This window comes from Peromyscus maniculatus, chromosome 7 (assembly GCF_049852395.1).
Source record: "Peromyscus maniculatus bairdii isolate BWxNUB_F1_BW_parent chromosome 7, HU_Pman_BW_mat_3.1, whole genome shotgun sequence".
In the NCBI taxonomy this organism is placed as follows: Eukaryota; Metazoa; Chordata; class Mammalia; order Rodentia; family Cricetidae; genus Peromyscus; species Peromyscus maniculatus.
In genome coordinates, this window is record NC_134858.1 from 76,841,070 (window position 1) to 76,864,197 (window position 23,128).

A 23,128-nucleotide genomic window follows, 5' to 3' on the forward strand; every position below is an offset into this window, starting at 1 on the left:
CCATGGTATCGCCATGGTCAGAGAAATTAATGCATTTTCTCCTGTAGACTGCTGGAAGCAGGCTGCTTGTGGGCTCCTGTCATACCCCCTTCAGTCCCCATGTCTACTAAAATCTCAACAAGAGTGAAAGTGACAGACCAATATTAATACCCACTTCTCTCTTTTATAAAAAGCTACAAGAAACACAATTTTTCATTATGTGACTTGAATTTATTAGAACATCCCATCTGAATGTGATATCTGAAATTTCTCTACACGTTACAACTGTAGAATTATCATGAAGAAAGTTATTTGCTCCCTACAATGAAGCTGTTTAAAGTATATTTTGAAGCATAGGCCTTCCAATGACAGCACTCCCAGGTCAGGACCTCAGATGCCCCTGCAGTGGGATAAAGTGAGTTTACTGACTTGTTGAAGTAAGGAAGACCACCCTGGTATAATTTGTGCCTCAGCAGAGGTGTTGGAAATTACCAAGACATGCACTTGCTTTAGGCCAGGTGATCTGGGTGAGAAATTTTGGGAGAGTAGCTGCTCTCAATAGACTGCATAGTGACAGGCACTTGGAGTCTTCCTATAATTGATTACCTTGAAAAGTCATATCTAATAGGTAGGAAGCATAGAGAAGGCAAAACATAGGAAGGCCCTCAGCCAACTCAGGTGGAGCATGGAGTCACTACTGTGATTTAGAAGTCCAATCCAGATCAAGATGGAACATGTCTGTTTAGGTCCAACATAGATATAAGGTGTGTGGTGGTTTGAAAGAGAATGGGCCCAAAATGGAGTGACAATATTAGGAGGTGTGGCTTTGTTGGAGTGGGTGTGATCTTGTTGAAGGAAGTGTGTCACTGTGGGGGTGGGTCTCCTATGGTCAAGCTACTCCCAGTGTCAGAGACTACTTCCTGTTGGCATACAAGATGTATGACTCTCAGCTCCCTTTCCAGCACCATGTCTGCCTGCACACTGCCATGTCCTGCCATGATGGACTGAACCTCTAAACTGTAAGCCATTCAACTAAATGTTTTTCTTTATAAGAGTTTCTGTGGCCAGGCAGTGGTGGTGAATGCCTTTAATCCCAGCACTCGGGAGGCAGAGGCAGGTGGATCTCTGTGAGTTCGAGGCCAGCCTGGGATACAGAGTGAGTTCCAGGAAAGGTGGAAAGCTACACAGAGAAACCCTGTCTTGAAAAAAAAAAACAACAAAAAACAAAGCAAAAGAAACAAACAAAAACTCAAGAGTTTCTGTGGTCTTGGTGTCTCTTCACAGCGATAGAAACTCTAATAACTATGACAAGGTGCCTTACATGACACTGGTATTTCTGTATGTGTTTGTGTTTAGCAAGAATAAGTTGAGACATAGACAATGTCAAGCCAATTCAGAACTCAGAATCTCCTTTCTCTTCTACATTTGGAAGCCAGAAGTCACTGACATGAAACAAAAGGAGAGAATTTTGGTTTATTGTGTAGAATTTCAAATTGACTTTTTATTCATATTTTAAAAAGGAAAATATGGAAAACTTAATTGAAAAGAAGTTTTTTGTCAGGGAATTTGATGGAATATTTCTAATCAATGAGTTGTTTAGGCCCAGAGCCTCAACATGGCTCACAAAGTCTTGTAGGAACAGCTCTTCTTTACCTCTGGAATATCATCATACAGAGCTTTCTGCTTCTTAAGTACTTAGCCTACTTAATTAAGTTGAGTGAAATGCCACTTTTTAAAGTTAGACACAGTTAACTACCAACAGTATCTTGTATCATTCAACTTAGGAACGACAGAATGATCCATGCACCTTACTTTCCTCAGCACTTTTTTCCCCTCAAAGAATATACATCCTTTGTAGGAGTCAGAGGGGTCAAGGACATCACAAAAATACCCACAGAATCAACTAACCTGGGCTCATAGGAGCTCACAGAGACTGAACCAACAACCAGGGAGCCTGCATGGGACTGACCTAGGCCCTCTGCATGTATGTTACAGTTGCGTAGCTTGGTCTTCTTGTGGAACTTCTAACAGTGGGAGCAGGGGCTGTCTTTAACCCTTTGTGGGCTTTTGGGACCCTACTCCTCATACTGGGTTGCCTCATCCAGTGTTAATATGAGGGGAGGTGCTTAGTCTTACTGCAACTTGACATGCCATGTACTGTTGATATCCATGGGAGGCATGCCCTTTTCTGAATAGAAATGGAGGAGGAATAAATTGAGGTATTGGGGGAAGCAGGCGGGGCGGGGGGGGGGGGCTGGGTGGAAAGGAGGAAATGAAAACTGCAGCCAGGATGTAAAATAAATAAGTAAATAAATATGATAGGGAAACTTACAGAGACAACCAACTCAAACTAGTGGGAACTCATGAAATTTTGATCAAAACCTGTGGAGCCTGCATGGGACTGGACTAGGCCCTCTGCATATTGAGACAGTTGTGTATGTAGCTTGATCTGTTTAAGGGGCCCCCTTGCAGTAGGATCAGAATCCATCCCTGGTGAATGAGCTGGCTTTTTGAAGCCCAGTACCTATGATGGGACACCTCGTGCAGCCTTGAGGCAGGGGTAGGGGCTTGGACTTGCCTCTCCTAAATGTACCTCCCCATGGAAGGCCTTACCTTCTTTTAGGAGGGAATGAGGGGTTGGGTTGGGAGGGGGAGGCTGGAGGGGCGGGAGGAGGGAAGAGGGGGATCTTTGATTGGTATGTAAAATGAATGAAAATTTTTCTTAATAAAATAAAAATAAATAAATAAATAATTTTAAAGAATACACAGCTTCTGTTTTCTCTTTCTACCTTATCATCTTCCACTCATCTCTGAGATCTCAATCAAATACACTTTTTCTAAGGAAAACTTTCAAGATCTACTCACCAAAAGCAAACCCTCATAGTAGTATATGTTAAACTATACTCTTTCATTTGCATTGAATATATATACATATACATATACTCCATATAGATATGGAATCCTCTTTTGTCTCAGTCAAGAAGCCAAGGACCATTTTCTGTTTTACACATGGCTAGAGCTCTAGAGTTCAATTCACTGGTAACACAGAGACAAGGGTCTTAAATAAATGCTTAGTTAATTCAGTCATATCTGATACAAAAGTAATATAAAGACAGCTTACAGATCATCAATCTAGTTCCAGATGAGTTCGTCAAGGGATTCAAGGAGCTGCCTCCATGGCTGTGATCCTTTTGTCCAGGGCACTCTTGTCCAACTTGGTTCACATATATTATGCAAATCAATCAGAACTAAATATGGCCATTTTTACAGGGTGCTTTGTAATTGGTGAAGCCCCTTTACACATTTCGTGGGTATCCCAGCTGTCCTACAGGGATTGTCACCCTTTTTAGCAGACAGGTAATAGAGTTCTTTTAATTGCATTAAGAAACTTGTACAACAGAGTAGGTATTTTAACTCAGCTCTTTTACTGCCAAATCTGTGTTCTTGCCATTACCAGTGATCTCTCAAATTGCCTTCCTCCTTAGTCCTGCTCTTCAACACAGAAGATAGAGCAACTCTGTGCCAATGCTGGAAGCACAGCCATTTGCTTTTAGTTCAACCTAGGTTTTTTCACATTCCAAAATGATATCATTAATGACCTCTCAGGTATGATATTGTCTGCAGCCAGCCACTGGTGTCCTATTGCTCATGTGATCCTTTCTCTTTGTCATTTTATCATTATACAATTGACCCTCCATACCCATGGGTTCTATGTGCATAGATTCAACCAACTGTGAATAAAATTTTTTTTGGAAAACCAATGATCTATACCAAACATGTATAGGTCTTTTTTTTCTTGTCAATTCCCCTACACAGTAAAGTGCAACTGTTTGCATAGCATTTGCATTGTATTTAGGGATTGTTCGTAATCTGGATGTATTAAAAACATATAGGAACACACATACAAAGATGTGCTGCAAATTCTAAGCCATTTTAGATAAGAACTTGAGCATCCACACATCTAAAGAAGTTCCTAGAACTGGTGACACATGGATTCTGAAGAATGCCTTTTTTTGGAGTGTTCACACTTAAGATAATTGTTTCTTGGGAAATCAATGCTAGCTACTCTTCAGACATTTTCCAAATGGTTTGCACTTACTTATGTGTTGACCTATTAATTCTGTGAGTCAGTACACATTACTAATGACCACAGAGAGTTTCAGAGAACAGGCAACATTCTACCACCCATGTTAGAGCACCACAAGTCTTCTGATACATGTAGAATTTGGATAGCATGTTCACTAAAATCCTCACTGTAGTCACATGTCAATACATTACTTATGAGTAAAACCCTCTTTCTAACATAGCAGTCAAAATAGTCAACCTCCTCCAACTGGCTTACCTGAGATTAAAAGCCAGTATCAGGAGCAAAAGTCTCTGCCACACTGAAGAAATTCTAGGTCTTCAGAAACTTGAATCAAGAAACCAACTACATAATATCTGAAGCTGACAATAGATAGATAGGTCTACAATTTTTAGGATCTGGCCTCAGAAGACAGATACTCAGAAGGACAAATCAGTTACTTATGCAAGCATGAAAACACTGGAGGAAAAGCACAAGATGTCTCTTTAGTCCGCCTACATGTTCCCTCCCTTTTAACATGATCCATGAGCTGTGGCCCGCAACAGTCTAGTACAGACTTTCCTCAAGCAAGTCTTACCACTGTTCAGCCATTCCATATTCATACACACACACACACACACACACACACACACACACACACACACACACACACGGATATATATTCTAGAAACCTCTGGGTGCTCCACTTGGAAGAAACATCCAATGGGCCTGAAGTAATTGCTCCAGAAGAAAATGAAAAATTGTCTCTCATGTTTCTAGAAATATTTAAAGGAAGAAAATTTCTTTGTAGAGTTAAATGACACCTGATATCTCACTGTGAATATTTGTGGTCAAGTGGATATTGTCTAAACCTACAGATTGAGCCTGGCCTTTGTGTGACTTTAATTGCTTGGACTTTATTCTGTTATATGCATATAACTCTAAAATAATTATATCTCAGCATAGAATAAGTTTAGTTTCATAAAGGGGCCATGTTTATGGCCTCATCTTGGAGCTTACAGTATGAATTACTTGAGAAAAGCTCCAATCAATTTCATAACCATCTTCATTTAGTATCATGATTGCTCATCCCCAGATTCTCCATTTATCATGTAGAGAGTAAACTCCTATTTATCAACATCCCCATTTACCATGTAGAGAGTAAACTCATGTTCAAAGTTCTGTTGGCTACACCTTACTTATAGAATAAAAGTCCACTCTCTCCTCTATTAGGAAAGCTTTTTCATGATTGGCATGCAACCTGACCTCCCAATGTTATGTCCCAATGTTTTCCATCACATTGTAAAACCATCTATTCACTATCTTGGTTTGTTCATTGTTTGTTGTTGTTGTTTTTTATTTTATAATTTAATTTAATTTTACATATCAGCCACGGATTCCTCTGTCCTCCCTCCTCCTGCCACCCTGTCCCCCCCACCCCCCATTCCCATCTCCTCCAGGGCAAGGACTTTCCTGGGGATTCAGCTCAGCCTGGTACATTCAGCTGAGGCAGGTCTAGTCCCCTCCTCCCTTCACCCAGGCTGAGCAAAAGTGTCCCTGCATAAGCCCCAGGCTCCAAACAGCCAGCTCATACACTAAGGACAGGTACTCACTCATAGGTGGATACTAGATGTAAAACAAAGGATGACTAGACTGCTACTCACAACTCCAGGGAGGCTACCTAGTAAAGAGGACCCTAAGAAAGACACAGGGATCACCCAATGACAGAGAAATGGATGAGATCTACATGAGCAAACTGGACATGTGGGGGGTGGTAATGAAGGGCAAGGGTCAGGGGAAAGAGAGCTTAGGGGAGTGGGAGATCCCAGCTGGATCAAGAACAGAGAGGGAGAATAAGGAAAGAGAGACCATGATAAACGCTTTTGGTTTTTTTTTGTCTTTCAAGACAGGGTTTCTCTATGTAGCCTTGGCTGTCCTGGAACTTGCTCTGCAGTCTAGGCTGGCCTCGAATTCATAGAGATCTGCCTGCCTCTGCTTCCTGAATGCTGGGATTAAAAGGGAGCACCACCACTGCCTGGCTATCTATTCCCTATCTTAATTAATTAATTTGTTCAATATAAAATTACTAAGCACGTGTGATGGTTCAAGCATTATTCTAGGCACTGAGAATTATAGCTCTGAACATCAATGATATTCATAATCTTAAAGAGTTTATGTTCTAAAGGGGAGAGAGACAGTAAACAACAAAAATATCTTTTGTAAAGTTTACTTTTATGATGGAGGATAAGAAGTTAAACAGCATAAAATGATTATGAACCCATTTCCTTTGAATGGAGAATTACATTTCAAAACTCATGTAAAAAATGATGCAGCAATTACATAGTCGTTTCTAATTCTACAAATACACATGCACACACTTTTACACACATATAAAGAAAAACTACTTAAGAGGTAGGTGATGATCGGGTTAAATATTACCTTCAGGTAATAGAAGCCAGGGAGCTGTTTTATACAGGAGAGTCAGGAAAGTCCCTGAAGAAATGACCTTAAGAAGCCACCAAATTGAAGTGAGATTGTTAGCCGTAAGGGGACAAGAGAGGAGCTGTCTAGGCCATGGAATGCTACAAGCCATGGTCTTGCCCTAAAACATGCTTGATCATAGGTAAGTACAGAAAACAAGGGTGAATGTTGGGGTGCTCAGGTTGGACTGATGAGGTCGTGGTGAGGCTCTAAGCTTTTCTGAGGCTAAGAGAGGTATGAGAAGATTTGGTGAGGTGTTTCTTTTTGGGGGGGGGCGGTGCTAGGCAGTCCTGGCCATGGCTTTGTCAATATGATGCAGGGGGACATGGGCTAGTTTTATTCTGACCAGCCAAGGAGATCCAGCCACAGGTCTCTTATTTAACTTCTGTGAGAACAGCAGGAATGGAGCTATGATGGATGGACTGACTGCTTAGGCTCTAAGCAGGAGCACAAAGGGCTTGTTTATTTGGTTAAGGCCAGTATGCCTCCTTAAAAACATCAACATTTAGCTTAAGTTTATCTAGACTTTTTAAGATTTTCAATAAAAGTTTTTTTTTAAATCTAATACTGTTGCACTGTGGAATTCATATCGTCTCTTAATTACTTCCCTAAGCTGCAAATGAAGCAAACAGAAAAAAAGAGAAAATAAGGTTTTTTCCTAAGTGATTGTCATGTCATATGGGAAAAATATAAAAAATAAAGTATAATTCCTTACCAGCATTCCTGTAAAATTTGATGTTAGACAAGTTTCAAAATCTTGATGGTTCTTCTAAAATTAAAAAAAGAATAATTTATTCAGTTGTATGTATTTATCTCATTTCTAGCCACAATTATAAACTATTTCTGAAGATCATAGAAATAACTATATTTTATTTAAATTCGTTAAGTCATTTACATTTTTTATTTGTTCACCAGATCATATTAGTATCTGATGTTTATTTTCTGAGAAGCAGATTCCCTTTAGGGAATAAAAATTTCAATAAAATAATAAAATTCACAATGCTTTTTAATTAGTGAAAAGTGCAAACTCTGTTTATCATTTTGATTTCCTATCCTTCCTTACTCTTGTCCATGAGAGCTGCAGACTCCAGATAAATCACATTGCTTGGGGGTAACGTCTTATTTGGGTTTCTTCATTTTTTTAAATTTAAATAACTCATTGTTTTAAAAGAACATGTCATCAGTCAAAATAATGCTATCACTTCTGAAAATATTTTCACTTTCTGACATGCACCGAGGTGTCATAAAGTAGTGTTGACAACTCCATCTTTAGCATTCCACAAATCTTATGGAGATATATCATCAGAAAACCACACGGTCTATATCCGGGCTCTGACAAAACTGAAACATGGCCTGCCAGCCACAGATAAGGCTTTGAAATGTTAGTCACTGAAAAGGCGATAACAGAAACAAGGACCAAATCGTGTACACCTTCACCTCTGGACGCCTGCGGTTTTGAGCCAAGCCACTTTGGTGAAAAAGACATTGCCGTTTGGCCTCTTGGCCAAGCCTGTCGATAGATGGTGTAATCCAACCTGAAAACACGTGATGGACATGCTTTTAAACGTGCTGCTGTGGCAGCAGAGGGGGCGGGGAGGGGCTGGAGCCGAGATGCTGAAAAGCAGAAACCCGGCATCTCTAGCAAATGGGAGCAGCGTGAGACATCCTCTGGGGATCAAAGCCTCATGCCATCGCGTGGCTGCCATCAGGGGCACAAATGGAAACTGTGAAGCATGCTGGAACAAGTGGAGACAGCGTAGACGTCTTCATCCCCGTCATTGTTCATCCCTAAGTGTTTTGGAATTTCAGGCTGTTCTCAGTTTTATATGGAAAAATCTCAAGATAGGAGAGGATAAATTCCCATTATGTCTGGACCTGGATGCAAGATATTAAACTAACACCAAAGCAGTTGTTTTTTTCTTAAAAAAAAAAAAAAAAAAAAAAAGAACAAAAAAAAAAAAACCAGCATAAGCACAGATACCACCTTTAAGCAGAATTTATAATCATTTACCTCTTAATGGTTCCTCCCTCGGCCATCCATTTTTAAACAGAGTGGGGTTTATGGTCATCATCTGTAATTACATTCTCGTGTATTTGCAGTATTTCTACTCTAATGATTTATTTAAAAGGGCTTCACCATGATAGCTCTCCAACTTTGTTCCTTCCTGTATATCACTGTTCAGGGTCAAGAGCTGGGGAAGGGGCTGGTCCCCAAGGCCTAACATATTTCACCAGTGGAGACTCTGGCTTTTCACTTCTCTTTCTCTCCTCATCACTTCAGGCTTAAAGAAGAACAGATGTGGAAACGTTTAGAAAAAAAAAAAAAAGACTAATTGAATTTCACATAACACAATTTAGCATTGTTTGAGGAAGTACCTAAATCAACAGCACATTTTCCAGAGTCCCAGCCTCGCCTAATTAGAACACCAAACGTGTGACTAATTGGCCACACTTCCACCAAAGGCTCCGCAAGGCGCATGATGTGCCCCTGTCCCTCTGCCCCAGCTGAGGCCAGCAGTTTGGCTGTGAGGTAAGGTGGTTTCTCTCAAAGAGTGGGGTGAGCCCGATGGGGAGAAAAACTCCTCTGAGATAGCAGAAAAGCAAACATGGGGCAAACAGGGGAAGATCTGGAATGTCTATGCTGTGGTCACATTAAGAAGAATAGCCAGGGATTAGCAGAACATAAATTAGGAGATGCCCGGGGCTTGTAATTGAGACAGTGAACACCCCACCTTTTATCATGTCAGCATCATGGTCTTAGAACTTGTCATCTAATTAAAATATAATCTGATATCAGCAAAGGCTCCACAAAACCTGCCCTTGAGCAGACTGGCAGATCTGCCCCGAGAAACGCAACAGGAGGCTGTCTCGCTTCTTGCGTTTTCCCCCTAATGGTAAGGAGGAGGACATGTGGGAGAGAACAGGCCTAATGAGAAGAAAGGGCCAGGCCGACGCTAGGCAGGTTTCTCTCCTGACCCCCTGAGCGTTTTGTTTGAGGCACTTGTCATCATTGCTTTCTCCTCCTCCTCAGGTCTAACATCCATGGGGCTAGAGGGACTTGAAAAGTCTCACACTTTATAAATGAGGGTTCAAGAGAAGTCCATTAATTTACATAAAGCTCACATCTCTTTGGTCAGTGATTTAAGACTAGAAATCTTATCCTTGACACCCCACCTCTGATACCATTTGTATATTTTCTGCCATATCGGAGCTGATGTTAAAGCAGTAATAATATGTGCAAGGGACTCTAATTCTCCAAAGACTGGACTCTGTTCAATACCAGCTCCTTAAACAGAAAAAGGACCTTCACTAAAGAACCTAAAAATGTGACTCCTTGTTTCAATTATATCTTGTCATTTTTATTTTTATTTTCCTTTCTTTTTTTTTCATTTATTGGGGAGTTATGATAAGAAATTATAGTGAATTAGGTCTTCTTTAATGGGATTTTTTTTCTGGGAAAACCAGTTAATCTATAGACTCAAACTAAATAGGCAGTGTATTCAGTAGGAATTTTAATGCATGTAGCTATCAAATACTTTATGCTGATTAAGAAGGGAAAAATCACTGGATGGTGGTGGCACACACCTTTAAACACAGCACTTGAGAGGCAGAGGCAGGAAGATCTCTATGAGTTCAAGGTCAGCCTGGTTTACTTATCAAGTTCCAGGACAACCAGAACTACACAAAGAAACCCTGCCTCAAAAAAAAAAACAAAACAAAACAAAAAAGGGGAAAATCTGGCTTTAAAACATCAAACATATTACACATATTTAGAAGAACAAATACTTCATGGAAACCCAGTTATTATTCTCTTGGGAGAACTTTCAAACTTTTCTACTTCCAATAGGATTCTTATACTTCTTTCTTCATCATTGGTTAATAAATTAAAGAGATATCATTGATATAACATCTTCACAAGAAAAATACGACTACTACAGAAAATATATCTGTTGATACTTACTATTTAGGATGATCCTCGCTCATGTGTTTATGCACAAAGAGAGACAACAATGCATTTACTTTATTTTCTCCAAATTCCACATGCCAATAAAAACTACACTATACAAATTAGAAATAAAACCCTTTTACATTTCAATCAAAGTTTTTAGAATATTGCAAATGACATTAATAAAAAAAATTAAGATCATGGATTGGTGAAGCTTTCCATACATTAACAGTTTTCGGCAGTAATTATAATTCCTATTGCTGATAGTTTAGCTTGGACAGAAGTGCACTGTCCTAGGAACTCTGTTTATTCTTAAATAGTATCAGGTGATCACGACTCTCACAGTCACGGCTGGCCAGTCATATAGACACACAAGAGAAACAAACGTATTGGAGCTTTCTAAAGTAAAATGGGGTTGTGGGTGGAATAGTTCATCCAGTGTGGGACATGGATGGCAGACTAGGGAGTGAGCGTACTGGGCCTGAAGATTCAGCCTTGAGAAAGCCCCTTCAGCTCCGTTTGCTTCGACTTGCCAGAACAGAGGAACAAATGGACTGTGGCATGACTGTATGTCAGCACAGTGGGTCCCAGCCATTTCTCTTCTCTCTGTTCACCGCAGCCAAATGGGATGACGGGTGGTCGGGTCCCTCGGGAAGATAGACAGACAGACACTGGGAACGAGGCCTGTTGGTCTTCTGCGCTGTGATGAAATGCATGACTCCGTGTGTTGAGGCCCATTCGGTGACACGTTATGCAAGATGAGGTCAGTACTTTCTTTGGAAAATGATCTCATGGGGGTAGATTTATAACACCTAAAAGCTAGGGAAGTGTTTGAGAGTCTTGAAAACAGAGACATGTAATGGCAGGCATTTCAGATTCTCCCACCAAAGACAAGCATCAGGGGCTTCCTTCAACACTAGTGAAATGGGTTGGTTTTTAAAAGTTCTTGGGCACTAAAGAGGCAAATCCACTTACTAGTATCACTTCTAATTCAGAAGTGATAGAGGAAAAAATACAAACTTGAAAATATTTTAAGTAACATGAATCAAACACGTTTTATATTCAAATTGTGTCAAGATATCTACTTTATAACTAGATGGTGTTATTTTTCTTTTTCTTTACTTTTTAAGTTATCATGATTATTTCTACTATTATATATTTTCCCAAGGTTTAGGAAACATGTCTAAAGAGCTTCACTGAGTAAAAGTAAATGTTGCTGAAGTTAAAATTTGGCATGTCTTTTTTTTGAAAAGTCAAAAACTCTTAAAAAGGAATTCCTTTTTAAATTAATGGGAGAGAATTAGATGATTGGGTACTTCAAACCATGGCTTTGTGTCATAAATTATCTTACATGGTGATGCTATCACATGATATAACCAAACAGCATGAGCAAATGATAAAATTTTGGACACAGAAGCTGTGAACTATATCAATTATTTTGTCCTCTGTCCACAGAAATGTTTTAAAAGAAGTCTGGGTTATAGTTTTTGGTCTCTACTAAGTAACTCTTAGCCTAATGCTGGGTGAATCATTTAACTTTTCTGCATTTAGCTGCCACGCCTGTAAAACGAGAGCACTAGACTGGGTGGATCGACGGTTCTTAACTTTGTGTGTTAAATCTGTGTAGAAAGATTAAGAAATACTGATGATGTTCAGACTCAGATTCAAATTGATTATATAAAAACCCCTGGTTAAAGATTCCACTGTGCAGCCAGGCAGGCAGATCAGGCTGAGTTGCAGGTCAGCCTGGTCTACAGAGTGAGTTCCAGGACAGCCAGGGCTACACAGAGAAACCCTGTCTTGAAAAAACAAGCAAGCAAACAAAAATCTACCAGGTTGAACTCAATCCCCAGGGGAGTCTTTGACCTGGAGGAGATGGGAATGGGGGGTGGGCTGGGGGGAAGGCGGGGGTGGTGGTGGTGGTGGTGCCAGGGACGGGGGAGAACAAGGGAATCCGTGGCTGATATGTAAAATTAAATAAAAAAACAAAAAGATCCCACCATGATCACAGGCTATTTATTTTTTTCTCTCTCTCTGTCTCTCTCTGTCTCTGTCTCTCTCTGTCTCTCTCGTCTCTCTCTCTCTCTCTCTCTCTCTCTCTCTCTCTCACACACACACACACACACACACACACACACACACACACACACACACACAAGATGCTATTATTTAGGATTGTCAAGGACCAGATAAATGCTCTATAAAGGCCCCTTAACATGCTGATCTTAAATAAAACCATTTATAGAAAATTAATAAGTTTTTACTGATGAAACAATGTTTGAAGTAGTTTTTACCCTCCATATTTGGCAGATAATCAAGTTACAAAACAAAGCAAAACAAACCCTCTGTCAAGCCCTCTAAACAAATCCACTCTGACATGTATGCTGTACTCAAATATCGTGTTATAACCCTTTACACTTGGAATGGTTCATCTGATTTCTACAAGAAGTTCAAGTGATACTAATGATCCAAATGCAGATATCATAGAACACTTGTCCGTAAAGTATACACCCACAAGGCACCAAATGATCAAATGGAACTGGCAGAGTCATCAAGATGTCCCTTCCTGCTATGTGTACAACACCTCGTTTCTTCCTCTTTGATTCTCCATTTTCTTGCCTCCATATCCTCACCTTCACTGGTTCAGTTTTGAGACTTTTCCTGTCTCTCTTCCAAGAACGCCCATCTTTGCTGGATTGAGGGAAAGACAACTCTCAGACCCACAGTAGTAGAAACACACGTCTCCCTTGTTTCTTCTAGTCACAAAGCACACACATACAAATACATTCTGCAAGTTTTATATTAAAGCAAATTATTTTTAATTAAAGCCCAGTCTCTTCTGAACTACAGTGAATGGACCAGACCAAGTACTGCCACATCATTTTTCTCCTCATTATCACCTCGTTAAGATCCCAGAACATGCCTCAGAGGCAGGGGGCTGAGACATGCAGCTTAACAAGGTGATAATGGGGAGAAAATGTCTCCAGCCTATTTGGGGCACAGCCCATGCCAGGTAGGATGATGGCAGACCAGTTTGGGCTGGAGCAGAATTCACTTGAGCTACCAAAATATTATTCTGACCATGGTTAGGCTATTTAAAAGTAGATCATATTTTATTGCTAATACAGTGATAAGCCCAGACTTTTTTTTTTTTAAGGAAAGAGATGAGTCTAAAAGTTTGAAGTACAGACTGAAAATGGCTTTCTCATATTCATTCATCTGTTTATCCTTAGCCATGTAAACCTTGGTACATAGCCAGGGACTGGTGTCCAACCAACAGACTATCTCCTCTCCTAAGTCTGTAATTGCTGTGTGACTGTGGTTGGACCAGTATTTAACTGGAACCATTTTCTACTAGTGCTTTAGGTAAAGCTCATTAGCTTTTCTTCCTCTAGTTTTTCCTTTGTGCTTTCTGGAATGTGTGTATGATTGTTGGAGCTCAGACAGCCACCTTACACTATGGGGCAGTAAGATGGAGCTAAAGGAATCCGGGCTGTTTTCCCCATGTAGGTACCACAGCAATGAGGACTGCCTGCTTGGCATCCTTAGACCTAAGACATTAGATAAGTACATTCTTAGTTCCAGTTGTCTATGTTGGTGGTAATGCTGACTATGAGCTCAATGCAGGACCACGGATGTTAAGAAGGACTAACTATATTTTCTCTGATGCATTTAAAACTCAAATCCAAATTGCAATTCTTTCCATACTCAGTTCTCTGCTATCACCCAAGCTAGAACACTTGGGCGCATTGAATTTATTATATATAGAGCCATTAGTTGAAATTTAATTCTTAAATTATAACTTAGTGAAAATTAAGTGTGGTAACTATGTAGAAACTATCACTTCCTGATAACTTTACTCTTTACCTGCTCTTGAGCTTCTCTTGTCCTTGTATAGTGGCCATTATGTAACCAGCTGCTTCTGAGCATTTCTTCCCAACTCTCTACCTAAGGGCACAATGTGAGCAGCTTAAAATCAGCCATGGTAGGGGCACTTCCATAGCACTCAGGAAGCACTTCACACTGAGGCTTGATGTTTGTGTTGTTGATCTTCTATATAAGCATTGGAGTATTATGGACTACAATGTGGTCCTCTGTGAGAGCAGAGTGCAATCTTACTATAAACCACCTCTCCAGCTCATAAATCCTAAATTTTAACTCAGAAACATCATCCATTCCATGTAAGTGCCATAAGTTGGATATCATGGTTTCTCTTTATCCTCATACTTTATTCTAATATCAAGTGAGGGATTCTTCAAAATTGCCAGTGGGTGATGGGAACAGAAGGATGCCCACCATCTAGGCTAATAGTATGCTCCCCAGAAACAGTTTGAACTTAGCAGCTTCTTCTGCCCATTCCTTGTGGTATCAAGGGGGATCAGCCAATTGGTGGATTTATGGCCTGCACACAGGTTGCAAGCCCAGGAGCTCTTGAAAGTGAGTATTTTCAAAATCACTCAAAGGAAAAGGACACTTTAAATTAGCCTATCTTAGATAAGGTTTGTTTTGAGTATGTAACATTAAAGATGCGGTGGAAGTTACAATATTGGGGGCAGACAGATGAACTAGTAGGCTAATTCATGCTGCTGCCGATCTGTCTTTGCTACCATTTTGAACTACACTTTTCCAATGCTTGGGCCAGCCCCATCTCTGCAGGTCTGGCCTGCCACTTTTACCCACACATCCACCCCATTGCTACCTAGATGCTGATGCTGTACATTTGGAACAAGACTAAGCAAACTTGTTCTGATTGGGAGTGCATCTGACTGGGAAACTAGCCAACAGCTATTTTAAAAGGGAAATATTTGAACTCTGGGCTCAAACCACTTTATTGGGAAGATTTCTACCAATCCTGTGGTGTTCTCTTTCATAGGCTCAACAAGTCTTACTCCAGAAGGGTTGGCACAGCAGACAGGAGACCTTAGAAAGCCAGGCCCAGCAAAGTAAGTGGCCTCTCAGGAAAGCCTTTCTTCCATGTCTAATCTCTTGTCACAGCTCATTAGTTCTTTGAGAATTAGAGAAGGTGTTTCTCAGTTATCCTGCCACAGTAGGATAAGAACGTTGGTGGTGGCGCATGGAAGCAGGAGCTCTACAGCACAGCAGTGCAAGAATCCACGGGCACCAGCCTGAGAGGTGAGGTTCAGAGAGCAGAGCAGCTGTGAGTATCTGTTTAAGTCTGTCTCTCCACTATATTTGCTTGGGAGTTGCCATGCCTGTCATTTGTGGCCTCCAGCGACTTCAAGATTCACCTGAACCTTTCAGGTGCCATATAGTTCCCAAGATTTTTCCTCTGGAGCATTTTTTTTAGTATCATTTGGTATGTGTGTTGGGGTGGGGGATTGCTTCCATGAAAGTTTGTGCCTGGGACTAGAGTCACAGACTGTTGTGAACTGCTAAGTGGGTGCTGGGAATCAAACCATAGACCTCTGGAAGTACAGTCAGTGCTTTTAAACCCAGCCATATCTCCAGAGCCTGTGTGAAGTGTTTTGAGAATTCAGTGTGAGTGTACATGAGAGGTAACTGACCCACTCCTGTCTGGAGCCATGGGAAAACACAGCTAATGGCAAACATTTAGAGAGGTTTCCAAGACATTGCATTAGAAGGCAAGGGGCAGCCTGTGCTTTCATCCACTTCAAGTAGTTTCAGCTTCTGTGGACTTGACCTACCACAATGCATACAGTTGACTTTACTGTAAGGCACACTAATGGATAAGGAGCACAAATAAAGATGCCAGTTGCTAGAGATGACAATCAGGGAAATTATTCCTTAGACTGACAGGGACTATATTCCTATAGTTAATTCAATGGCTTCAGATAAGATCTCAGGGCAGCAGAGGGAAATAGCCCAAGTGACATGACTTCTAAGGTGGCCAGTGGGGCAACATCTCAAGGGTCTGAGAGGCATGGACACTGCCCTTCTGACCTGTCCTGGGAACAGGATCCTGTGAGGATGCTGATAGAATATAGAAGGTACTGGATTTGCGGTAATTCACCTTCTTGAGTGTATGAAAGTTTCATCAGTGCATGGGAAGGAATGTTTCCAGAGGGGAAGGGGATGTGGTAGTTGAGGCAGGAAGTCAGCTAGCTCTTTAAGTTCTAGGGGGTGTCATAATGGGGCTATTTGAGATTTTGGAGATGCCAAGGTCTCTGGGAATTACTGTTAACATCTTTGGGATGTGAAAGGCAGTTATGTTACCTAGTTTGACATCAACTTGACATAAGCTAGAACTGTTTGGGAAAACAGAACGTCTCTTGAGAAAATGTCCTCAACAAATTAGCCTTTGGGGAAACCTTTGGTGCATTTTCTTATGGATGATTTTGATGGGAGCGGAGCTCACTGTGGGTGGTGCTATCCCTGGGCTCCTGGTCCTGGGTGCTATATGAATGCAGGTTGAACAAGCCACAAGGAGCAAGCCTGTGAACAACACTCTTCCATGGCCTCTGCATCCAGGTTCCTGGCCTGTTTGAGTTCCTGTCCTGACTTCCTTTTATGATTATAATGTGTTAGTGTAAGAAGAAATAAACCCTTTCTTACCCAAGTTGCTTTGGTCATGGTGTTTTATCACAGCAATAGAAACCTAAGACCAATGTCTTCTTTCATTGAGATCACCACGATGGAAGCCAGAATGGGCATATCAGAGTATTTTACTAATCTCTGTGCATATCAGCTCTGGCCTGTGGGGATCCTTAGAAGAGGAGCAAACTGATCCTTCCCTCTTTGACAGCCTCTACAACTTCCAGTTGGCAGAGCGATGGCCTTGATTCAGAAAGGCCACTGGTCCTTAGAGAAACAGAAAAGAGGCTGGCTCTCCTGGCTGGTTAGAGGGTGTTTGAGGAACATAAATAAGGCCACACTGACACAGGAGACAGACATTGTCTAGTGCCAAGACAGTGTCCCCTGCTACTTCTGATCCTCACCTAGCTATCTCAATGTGTTCTAACTTGAGGACACTGGTTGACTCTGACTAAGACAAACGAAATTAGTAATGCTGTGTAAGCTTAGGGTGCAGGGAGGGAGGGAGATGGTTGGCCCAACCTGAGAATTGCTACATCTCCTCACACCCTAGAAATCTAGTCTCAGTGGTGGATTCTGTACTTTAGATCCCTAATTATAGCTTACCTGTGGGGTGCTGTGGACTGCTGCTTCCCTTTCTCAGTGAGGAATGGTATCACACTTCCTGCAGTTCCTGCTTTTTTTTTTCTCAGAAGGATGCTTGGAACCACAACCTAGCACCCTATTCCTGGTAGGAAGAATGACTCTGTCACTTCCCTACCATTTCTAGACTTACCTCTCAAGACACAGTCTAGACGCTAAACACAAAGAGCCCCTCCTTTGATTGTGAGCAACCCACAGCTGCACCTCACCACCCCAGGCCACCTTTCTCACCCTACCAGTCCTGGGATCTAGGAAACGTAGCTGTAGTGAACTGATAATCAGAGTTCTACAGGCTGTCCTTTTGCTCTGCCTTAACTACCTGCCTCCCTGTGGATCTCAGGGAAGGTGCTCAAAAAAAAAAAAAATTCCTGAGTAAAAAAATGAAGTACTTCCATTCTCAAAGGCCACCTGAGATCTTTGAACACAGCTAAGTGAGTGACAGCTGGAGAATTTTATGTCAGGGAACACATCGAACCATATTCATGATGAGGTCAGATAAACTCAGGCCCGTCTTTCACAACCCCTGGTTCACTGACCTGACCACCTGCTCCAGCCACCCTCTAGATGGAAATGTCTCTGAAGCTCTTGATCTTAAGTTTCCCTTCTACTCTTTCTACATTTGTGCTTTTCCCAATGCTCCCGCCCACTCTTGTCTTCCTGTTCTCAGAAAGTGAAATGTTAGTCCCTCCCTTCCTTCTCATCCCCTGGCCATCATCCCTGCCCTCCTAACCCAGCCATCTTATTGGTGTCATCTGATAGGAAGAAGGCCCAAGGACATCTCAATGCTACCCTGAAATTTGGATCTACCCTGGGCTGGTTGGTGAAGCTGGCACTTCTGTTTTGAATGCCATTATTCACCTGGGCATCCCAAGACAACAATCAAGACAGACGCTTCTTTTGTTAGACTTTTTTGTTGTTTTATTTGTTTAATTGTTTTACTTTTTGAGACAAGGCATTTCTAAGTAGCTAGGGCTGGCTTCAACTTCATGTCCCTCCAGTCTTAGTTTCCCAAGTGCTGGGCTTACCGATCCACACCACCACACCAGCCTCCAGATGCCTGTTTAAAAACTTTCACTGTTTTTCTTTCTTCTCTGTATTCCTTGTTTCAGTATCAACAGTTCATCTGACCCTCTGAAACTCAGATTTTTTTTCCCGGGACTATATATATCACAGGTTCATTGAGGTTCTTGAGCCAAAAGGTCCCATTAAACAAAACCCTTTTGATGTGGTTCTCTGTTGGGTGGGAGGTATAGAACCTAGAGTGAGTGAGTGTGTGTGTGTGTGTGTGTGTGTGTGTGTGTGTGTGTGTGTGTGTGTGTGTGTGTGTTGTGCAGTTGTGAGGAAAACTGTGTATGTGCTCACAGGTGCTTTGTTGCCCAGAGTCATTGTGTCATGAGCCTTTTGTCTTTTCAGAGAAACATTCAGACACTCTGCCCACTTTGGGATGGATTATTTTATTATTGAGTTGTAAGGGTTCTTTATATATCCTAGATACTCATACCTTCTAAAAATATGACTTGAAGATTTGAATATTTTCTGCATCTTTTTGTCTTCTTTATAGTATTAAAACCTCAAACTTTTGATCCTAATGGCTTACAGTATGTAATATTTAATTTTTTTGCTGCTTCTTCATATGGTATCATCTTTAAACCCACTACCCTCCCAAATCTCATAAAGATTTCATTCTATGCCAGGTGGTGACACATGCCTTTAATCCCAGCACTTGGGAGGCAGAGCCAGGCAGATCTCTGTGAGTTCGAGGCCAGCCTCGTCTACAGAGTGAGATCCAGGACAGGCACCAAAACTACACAGAGTAACCCTGTCTCGGAAAAAAAAAAAAAAGAAAGAAAAGAAAAGAAAAAAGATTTCATTCTATGTTAACTTATAAGTATTTTACATTTTTAGCTTTTACATCAGTTTATCATTCATTTTATTTTGCTTTTTTAAAATTATATTTGGTATAAGAAAGAAGCCCAAATTTCCTCTTTAAAAATATAATATTTTTAATAATTCTTTGAGAATTTCATATATGCACACACTGTGTTTTGATCATATTCATTTCCCACTCCTCCCAGATATAATGCCTATCTTTCCCCTCCCAACTTCATGGTTTTCCTCATCCTCCCTGCTCCAATTTGTTTTACCCATTGTTGACATTCTCTTGAAGGAATTTGCATCTATATTTGTAAGGGATAGCAAACCTTTGTACTATTTTCTTGTAATATTTTTAGTGTCGGAAGGAGAGTAATACTACCCTCACAGGAAGTATGGGGAAGTGTTCCCTCACCTTCTATTTTAGGAAAGGGTTAGTGATGGATTGTACTTAGTCCTCCTTTTAATATTTGTTAGGATTAATTTCTGAAGCTATCTGAGTCTGAGCCTTCCTTTGTGAAAAGCTTAAACTATTTTGACTTTCTTCCCCCTTTATGGCTGAATTTCTCTTTTTGCTTGAGCCTGTTTCTATGCTTTTCTAAGAAGGTGTCCCCTTAATTCAGGTCATCTAGCTTGTTGCAAATCTAACATCTATTCATAGTATCTCTATAGCAGTCTCTTCCACATCTGTAAGATTGACGGCTGGCCATGTCTTCTTCCTGATTCCAGCTGAAGCTTCTGTTTCTCATGGTCAGTTTAGCTAAACATCACCAAGTTGTTTATCTTTTAAGGAATCAAGCTAGTTTTCCTCCCTTTTTCTATTGTTTTTCTACTCTGTATTTTATTCATTAATGTTAAAACCTTATCATTTCCTTGCTTCCATTTGCTTTGAGGTATGTTTGCTCTTCTCTGGTTTTATACTGTGGAAAACTACTCATTTGAAATGGCGTTTAATGTCATCTTTTACTTACAGATTCTCCCTGAACCCTGTTTTTGCTGGATCCTGGAGATTTAATATATTTTGCTTTTATCTTAATTCAAGATATTTCTTTGACCTATTGTTTACTAGTATGTATATTATTTAATTTGCAGGCATTTATGCAGTCATGGTTATTAAGTCTGATTTCACATTGTATAACTAGACAATATGTTTTGTGCTAACTCAGTATTATTAAATATAATGGTTCTTTAGGTCTATGATATACCCTACATGGAGAATGTTTGATGAACTGAACAGTTTAGAAAAACACATATTTGGCCACTATTAGATGGTTCATGTTGTCTGTTAGGTCTTGGTTTACAGAAATCATTTTTTGCTTTCTTATAAACTTTCTGTCTAGTTGTTGAGAGTAGGTCTAGAATCTGTTTCTCTTTTTTCTCTTTTCACAAGTTTTACTTATTTCTCATGTAATTCTAGGCATTTGGGCTATATTCATATATGTATATAATTTTATATTTTCCCAAGGAGTTGACTTTTTATAATTGTAAAAATGTTCTTTTTTATTATAAAACATGGTTTTGGTTCACAGACTATTTTTATATCACTATAGCCATTCCAAATCTCTTACATTTCTAATTATGTGTTTCCCACCGTTTGAGATTAGCTTGTTTTTATCTTCGAATCTAAATTATGTTGGAACGTATACTTGAATAATTCAATCTTCTTTTAGTCTGATCTGTTCATCTTTTTACCAATTATGTAGTCTATTTGCTGCTTTTATAGGGTTGGATTCAAATCTGCCATTTTGGCTTTGATTTTCTGTATGATTCAAATATTTTTTTTAAATCTCTGTTCTCTGTTATTGCTTTTATTTATGCAATTGTATGTTTGCTAGTATGCTGTGGGATGTTCTGTATGTTAAATGTGTTGCTTTGATTGGTTGATAAATAAAACACTGATTGGCCAGTAGCCAGGCAGGAAGCATAGGCGGGACAAGGAGAGAGGAGATTTCTGGGAAGTGGAAGGCTGAGTCAGAGAGACGCTGCCAGCCCCCTCCATGAGAAGATGTTAAGATACCGGTAAGCCATGAGCCACATAGCAACTTATAGATGATGAGTTAATTTAAGATATAAGAACAGTTAGCAAGAAGCCTGCCACGGCCATACAGTTTGTAAACAATATAAGTCTCTATGTTTACTTGGTTGGGTCTGAGCAGCTGTGAGACTGGCAGGTGAGAGAGATTTGTCCTGACCGTGGGCAAGGCAGGAAAACTCTAGCTACACTAGTATAACACTTTAGTTCTTTTAGTGATTTTTAAATTGTTTTTTAACTTATACTACTTATTAGAATCTGTTTTAGATCTAGATTGCCTTGATTTCAGTTAATACAGAAACTTTTCTCTCACTATTATACCTAGTATTTACAAGGGTTAAATATTCAACAACACACTGATGTAAGTCTTATTTTATGCAATATTCTATCTTCTTTAGGATCCAAGAGAACAAAAAGCACAAAATTTTATGTCTTCAAACTCTCTTTGTTTCTTTTGGGGTATTTGAGTTACCATCTGATATATCCCCTTTTTCCCAGTGTGGCCTTGTTCTCACCTTGTGGCATCCTTTGTCATATGTGTACATTGTCAAACACATTACCTCTCTCTATGCTCTTGGTCCAGCAATATAATTATATTCACAATTCACATCGTTTGGTGCAAGTTATATTTAAAGACAGTTAAAAGGAGAATCTCTATGTTATTGGGCTGGCTTTCACATTTGCATGCACAATTATTTCTACTGCACAATGATTTCACATCCAATTGTGAAGTTCGGTCTTGTGTCCCTTGGTTGCAATCTGAAGAATTTGGTTAGATGTGTCTTGTATGAGAATTCCATTGACAATAAATTCTCTCAGGCTTTTAAAGGAAATCTTGGAACATTTTTACTTCACATTCTTCTTTTAAAGATAATCTGTGTGGTGTAAGATTCTTAAGGATATTGTTTATCTTTTGGCACTCTGATAGTACCATTCCATTCCTTCCTTGCTGCATTTTTTTTTTGCCAAGAAGTCAGCTGTACAGTGGGCCTCATTGTGATACCCTAGCCCCCTCCCCCACCCCCACCCCCCGTTATTCAATTCCATGGCATGAAATATATTTTCAATGTTGTGTAATCATTTGTGAAATTTTTCAGTATCCTGTAAAGAACTTCTGTCTCCTTTAAAAAATCCTGCATTTATTTTTCCCAGCCCCTGGAACCACCATTCTACTTTCTGTCTCTATGAGTTTACCTATTCTAGTTCTCTTGCTTTGTTTTGCTTTTTTGTTTTTTGTTTTTATTGAGACAGGGCTTCTCTATGTAACAGCCTGGGCTGTGTGTAACAGTCCAGGCTGTCGTGGAACTCCCTTTGTAGACCAGGCTGGCCTAGAACTCAACAAAAATCTGCCTGCCTCAGCCTCCCAAGTGTCAGTAGTTAAGGTGCATGACATCACTGCCCAGCTCTAATTTTTAATAAGGAAAAAAAGATTTATTTTATTTTTAATTATATATCTCTTTGTTTCTCTGTGTGTTTCTGTGTCTGCCTCCTCCATCTCTGTCTCTCTCTCCTTTCCACCCTTCCTCCCTCTCCCTGTGCATACGTGTGTGTGTGTGTGTGTGTGTGTGTGTGTGTGTGTGTGTGTGTGTGTGTATGTAAA

At 40.3% G+C, this 23,128-nt stretch overlaps 1 long non-coding RNA gene across 1 annotated transcript in view; it reads right to left on the bottom strand.

The window, feature by feature from the left end:
• The window catches only part of LOC121830909 (uncharacterized), a 73,454-nt gene that overhangs the window by 14,579 nt on the left and 35,747 nt on the right, over positions 1-23,128 (bottom strand). The window contains exon 5 of the long non-coding RNA XR_013052836.1: positions 7,239-7,292. This is a non-coding gene — a long non-coding RNA (uncharacterized LOC121830909). The remainder of the gene's footprint in view (positions 1-7,238; positions 7,293-23,128) is intronic.